Source organism: Ovis canadensis, chromosome 6, assembly GCF_042477335.2.
Source record: "Ovis canadensis isolate MfBH-ARS-UI-01 breed Bighorn chromosome 6, ARS-UI_OviCan_v2, whole genome shotgun sequence".
Taxonomy (NCBI): Eukaryota; Metazoa; Chordata; class Mammalia; order Artiodactyla; family Bovidae; genus Ovis; species Ovis canadensis.
In genome coordinates, this window is record NC_091250.1 from 25,776,819 (window position 1) to 25,783,194 (window position 6,376).

The 6,376-nt window shown below is 42.2% G+C and overlaps 1 pseudogene; it reads left to right on the top strand.

Moving 5' to 3' along the window:
• The first annotated feature begins 314 nt into the window (after window positions 1-314).
• LOC138442878 (armadillo repeat-containing protein 1 pseudogene) lies at window positions 315-1,130 on the top strand (annotated as a pseudogene).
• The last annotated feature ends 5,246 nt before the right edge of the window (window positions 1,131-6,376 follow it).

A 6,376-nucleotide genomic window follows, 5' to 3' on the forward strand; every position in this document is an offset into this window, starting at 1 on the left:
TACAGTACAATTATATTCATATTTGATACTTATATTACACATATAATATTTATATGATAAACATTCATATTTATTCATCTTTATAATCAAACAGGAAAAATGCGAGACTTTCTTTTCATTTCATTTCCCTTGCCAGCGTCCTCGCTTCTAGGCTTCAGAAGTAAGCTTGGTCATTTGTCATTGCTGACCCTGCTACGTGACTCTGGGCTCCTCTACCTCATCGTTGATGTGGCCCTAATAGTGCAGCACGCTGTGGATTCCTAGAGCACTGGAGCGAACTTAAGAAGATTTTGTCCACGTGTACAGCATAGAAGATGAATTCATCATCCTCCACGATGAATGAGGAACCTGAGGCTCTCTCTGTAGTTAACCAGCTCTGAGACCTAGCCACAGATTCTTTAAACTGACGAGCCATTGTCCAGGATCAGAGATGTCTGCCCAGTCTTATTTTATTTATGGACCTTTCGCTCTTCAATACTTGGCAGAGTGCCATGCCAACAGAGAAAAGATGAAAGGAGAGCTGGGAAAGATGTTAAGCTTGCAAAACGTTATACAGAAGTCTACAACTCCAGGGGAAACAAAACTGCTAGCCTCTGAGATCTAAGACATTCTTCAATCTTCCAACATGACAGTTGGGGATAGTTTCAATGAAATGAATTCACGTCGAAGGAAAGCTCAGTTTTTTCTGGGAACTACAAACAAACATGCCAAAACAGTGGTTTTGCATATAGATGGTCTTGATGATACATCGCAGAGAAACCTGTGTGAAGTGGCCTGGTTAAAAATTAAAGGCATTATTAGCTTTACTTCTCAAATGGCCGTTCAGAGATGTGTGGTGCGAATCCGTTCAGATCTTAAAGCAGAGGCTTTGGCATCAGCAATAGCATCAACTCAGGTTATGAAGGCTCAGCAAGTTGTGAAGAGCGAAAGTGGAGAAGAGATGCTGGTCCATTCCAGGACACACTTGTGGAGTAGAACAGAACATGGAGTTGCCTGACTACCTGCCCAAGGATGAGAGTCCCACGAAGGAGCAGGACAAGGCGGTGTCCCAGGTGTGCTCCCACCCAGAGGGCAGAGCTAGCTGGCTAAGCATAGCTGGAAACTTTTTATCCAGGTCGTTCTACTGGTGACTTCCCTTTGGGGCTCAAGGACTGTATAAGCAAACAAGGGGCCAGTTTTCCATCGTCATGGTGAACTGTCAAGTGCAATTTGCAATAAGTTATCATGAAAAATTTCTAGATCCCATCATTGAGAATGCTGCATTTTACATTCTACTGGACATTTCACCCCACTAAGTGGTAAAAGGGACAGAGACGACAGGTGGAGTTGTTTTGTTGAAGAAGGTATTTTGATTTTGCTGTCCTTTGTTTAATTGCCTCACTTCTTAAAAAAAGAAAAAAAAGGGGGTCCACTGTTAAACCAAATATGTATTTGTACAGCTTTACATTTTATTTGACACGAAGCACATGATTAGGAAAACTCATTTTCTCAAGCTTCAGGACCAAGAAGAGAATTATTTTTCCTTTTAGCTCAAGTTGTGCATGAAGATGGAGAAGGAAATGGCAACCCACTCCAGTATTCTTGTCTGGAAAATCCCATGGACTGAGGAGCCTGGTAGGCTATGGTCCATGGGGTCTCAAAGAGTCAGACACGACTGAGAGACTTCACTTTTCACTTTTTCATTTCATTTACTGGGGATATAATTTTTAAAATATTGACAACAAAGTATAAAAAGAATTTCTCTTTTCTGTAAGAGTAAACTAGATACTTTTGTGCCATTGGGCAGATACCAAGGAGACAAGGATTTATAGCACTGATTAATGACAGAAAGGGAGTGAAAAGCTCATTGATGGGGACTCATACTGACCCTTGAAGCACTTTCCTAGTTTACAGCTGTAGCAGAGATACTAAGAAGTTGAGGTGAGTCTCCAGTGAACTCTTACAATAGCCAAAATATTGCCAACTGAGATTTAAGCCCTGCCAAGAGAGAGGGCATTCCTGATGACTAAAGCAGTAAAGAATATGCCTGCAATGCAACAGAAACAGGAAACATGTGTTTGATCCCTGGGTCAGGAAGCTCCTCTGGAGGAGGAAATGGCAACCCACTCCAGTATTCTTGCTGGCAAATCCCATGGACTGAGAAGTCTTGCAGGCTACAGTCTATGGGGTTGCACAGAGCTGGATATGACAGAGCCACTGAGCACACAAGAAAGAGGAGACATGGCTAACATGCAGACTTTTCAGTTGGTACAAAGGGCAAGGGTGAACCAAAAATAAACCCTACCTTCACAAAATTGAAGACCAGCTTCAAGTCATCTCATTCCCTGCTTATTTAATCAGTATGACCTGTCACAACCTAGTTAAAATAACTACTCGGTTTTATTATGATCACCTTTCCTTTCAACTTTCTTGCCTGCCCATCAGGCTACTTGATAGAGCATTAAAATATTTATGGCTTTAAACCACTCCCAAATATTATGATTCAAATGGTCTGGGGCAGGTCTTGGACATAAGATTTATTTTGTAACTTCTCAGGCTATTACTAATGTGAAGTCAATGCTGAGAACTCTGTTCTACATGTTACTTGATAAACATAATTAACTGCACAGTTGTCTTTCTCCTCTACTGGGCTGGGAATTTTTGAGGATAGGACTATGTTTTTTATATTTAGAGCCTACACATCTAAAAGAGTGCCAGATACCATGTAGGTGCTTATAAGTTAGTTGGTGATAAATGACTGAGTTTCAAAACATGGTCATTTCAAAAAAAAAAAAAAAGATGGTCATTTCAATTCAATTTAATAGCTACTAATCAAGTTCAGACTTTATTTTTGGGGGCTCCAAAATCACTGCAGATGGTGACTGCAGCCATGAAATTAAAAGACGCTTACTCCTTGGAAGAAAAGTTATGACCAACCTAGATAGCATATTCAAAAGCAGAGACACTACTTTGCGGACTAAGGTCCATCTAGTCAAGGCTATGGCTTTTCCTGTGGTCATGTACGGATGTGAGAGTTGGACTGTGAAGAAAGCTGAGTGCTGAAGAATTGATGTTTTTGAACTGTGGTGTTGGAGAAGACTCTTGAGAGTCCCTTGGACTGCAAGGAGATCCAACCAGTCCATTTTGAAGGAGATCAGCCCTGGGATTTCTTTGGAAGGAATGATGCTCAAGCTGAAGCTCCAGTACTCTGGCCACCTCATGCGAAGAGTTGACTCATTGGAAAAGACTTTGATGCTAAGAGGGATTTGGGGCAGGAGGAGAAGGGGACGACAGAGGATGAGATGGCTGGATGGCATCACGGACTCGATGGACGTGAGTCTGAGTGAACTCCAGGAGATGGTGATGGACAGGGAGGCCTGGCGTGCTGCAATTCATGGGGTCGCAAAGAGATGCACACGACTGAGTGACTGAACTGAACTGAATCAAGTTCCTTGGAAATTTGGCCTTGGAATGCGGAATGAAGCAGGGCAAAGACTAATAGAGTTTTGCCAAGAAAATGCACTGGTCATAGCAAACACCCTCTTCCAACAACACAAGAGAAGACTCTACACATGGACATCACCAGATGGTCAACACCGAAATCAGATTGATTATATTCTTTGCAGCCAAAGATGGAGAAGCTCTATACATTCAACAAAAACAAGACCGGGAGCTGACTGTGGCTCAGATCATGAACTCTTTATTACCAAATTCAGACTTAAATTGAAGAAAGTAGGGAAAACCGCTAAACCATTCAGGTATGACCTAAGTCAAAAACAAGACCAGGAGCTGACTGTGGCTCAGATCATGAACTCCTTATTACCAAATTCAGACTTAAATTGAAGAAAGTGGGGAAAACCGCTAGACCATTCAGGTATGACCTAAATCAAATCCCTTATGATTATACAGTGGAAGTGAGAAATAGATTTAAGGGCCTACATCTGATAGATAAGAGTTCCTGATGAACTATGGAATGAGGTTCCTGACATTGTACAGTAGACAGGGATTAAGACCACCCCCAGGGGAAAGAAATGCAAAGAAGCAAAATGGCTGTTTGGGGAGGCCATAAAAATAGCTGTGAAAAGAAGAGAAGCAAAAAGCAAAGCAGAATAGGAAAGACATAAACATCTGAATGCAGAGATCCAAAGAATAGCAAGAGACAAGAAAGCCTTTTTCAGTGATCAATGCAAAGAAATAGAAGGACAGAACAGAATGGGAAAGACTAGAGATCTCTTCAAGAAAATTAGAGATACCAAGGGAACATTTCATGCAAAGATGGGCTCGATAAAGGACAGAAATGGTATGGACCTAAAAGAAGTAGAAGATTTAAGACGTGGCAAGAATACACAGAAAAACTGTACAAAAAAGATCTTCATGAACCGGATAATCACGATAGTGTGATCACTCATCTAGAGCAAGACATCATGGAATGTGAAGTCAAGTGGGCCTTAGAAAGCATCACTATGAACAAAGCTAATGGAATTCCAGTTGAGCTATTTCAAATCCTGAAAGATGATGCTGTGAAAGTGCTGCACTCAATATGCCAGCAAATTCGGAAAACTCAGCAGTGGCTATAGGACTGGAAAAGGTCAGTTTTCATTCTAATCCCAAAGAAAGGCAATGCCAAAGAATGCTCAAACTACCACACAATTGCACTCATCTTACATGCTAGTAAAGTAATGCTCAAAATTCTCCAAGCCAGGCTTCAGCAATATGTGAACCATAAACTTCCAGATGTTCAAGCTGGATTTAGAAAAGGCAGAGGAACCAGAGATCAAATTGCCAACATCCGCTCAGTCATGGAAAAAGCAAGAGTTCCAGAAAAGCATCTATTTCTGTTTTATTGACTATGCCAAAGCCTTTGACTGTGTGGAACACAATAAACTGTGGAAAACTCTGAGAGAGATGGGAATACCAGACCACCTGACCTGCCTCTTGAGAAACCTATATGCAGGTCAGGAAGCAACAGTTAGAACTGGACATGGAACAACAGACTGGTTGCAAATAGGAAAAGGAGTATGTCAAGGCTATATATTGTCACCCTGCTTATTTAACTTCTATGCAGAGTACATCATGAGAAACACTGGACTGGAAGAAACACAAGCTGGAATCAAGGTTGCGGGAAGAAATATCAATAACCTCAGATATGCAGGTGACACCACCCTTATGGCAGAAAGTGAAGAGGAACTAAAAAGCCTCTTGATGAAAGTGAAAGAGGACAGTGAAAAAGTTGGCTTAAAGCTCAACATTCAGAAAACGAAGATCATGGCATCCGGTCCCATTACTTCATGGGAAACAGATGGGGAAACAGTGGAAACAGTGTCAGACTTTATCTTTTTGGGCTCCAAAAACACTGCAGATGGTGACTGCAGCCATGAAATTAAAAGACGCTTACTCCTTGGGAAAAAAGTTATGACCAACCTAGATAGCATATTCAAAAGCAGAGACATTACTTTGCCGACTAAGGTCCGTCTAGTCAAGGCTATGGTTTTTCCAGTAGTCATGTATGGATGTGAGAGTTGGACTGTGAATAAAGCTGAGTGCTGAAGAATTGATGCTTTTGAACTGTGGTGTTGGAGAAGACTCTTGAGAGTCCCTTAGACTGCAAGGAGATCCAACCAGTCCATTCTGAAGGAGATCAGCCCTGGGATTTCTTTGGAAGGAATGATGCTCAAGCTGAAACTCCAATAATTTTTCAGCCTCACGCGAAGAGTTGATTCATTAGAAAAGACTTTGATGCTGGGAGGGATTGGGGGCAGGAGGAGAAGGGGACGACAGAGGATGAGATGGCTGGAATGCATCACTGACTCGATGGATGTGAATCTGAGTGAACTTCGGGAGTTGGTGATGGACAGGGAGGCCTGGCGTGCTGCGATTCATGGGGTCACAAAGAGTCAGACACGACTGAGCGACTGAACTGAACTGACTCAAGTTCCTATTGTATGGTGGCCTATTGGTGTACAAAAGTAGATAATACAGTGCCAGCCTTTGGGGGAATTATTGTTCAACAGAGTGGTCACAAATTTTTCATTTACTATTATACTGATAGTGCTTTTAAGTGACTGCATGTTAAATTAAACTTTCAGAGCTTCAGTGCTGCTACTGCTGCTGCTAAGTCACGTCAGTCACGTCTGACTCTGTGTGACCCCATAGACGGCAGCCCACCAAGCTCCTCCATCCCTGGAATTCTCCAGGCAAGAACATTGGAGTGGGTTACCATTTCCTTCTCCAATGCATGAAAGTGAAAAGTGAAAGTGAAGTTGCTCAGTTGTCTCGGATTCTTAGTGACTCCATGGACTGCAGCCTACCAGGCTCAGCCTACCATGCTCTCTGTCCATGGGATTTTTCCAGGCAAGAGTACTGCAGTGGGTCGCCAGTGTCTTCTCCATCAGAGCTT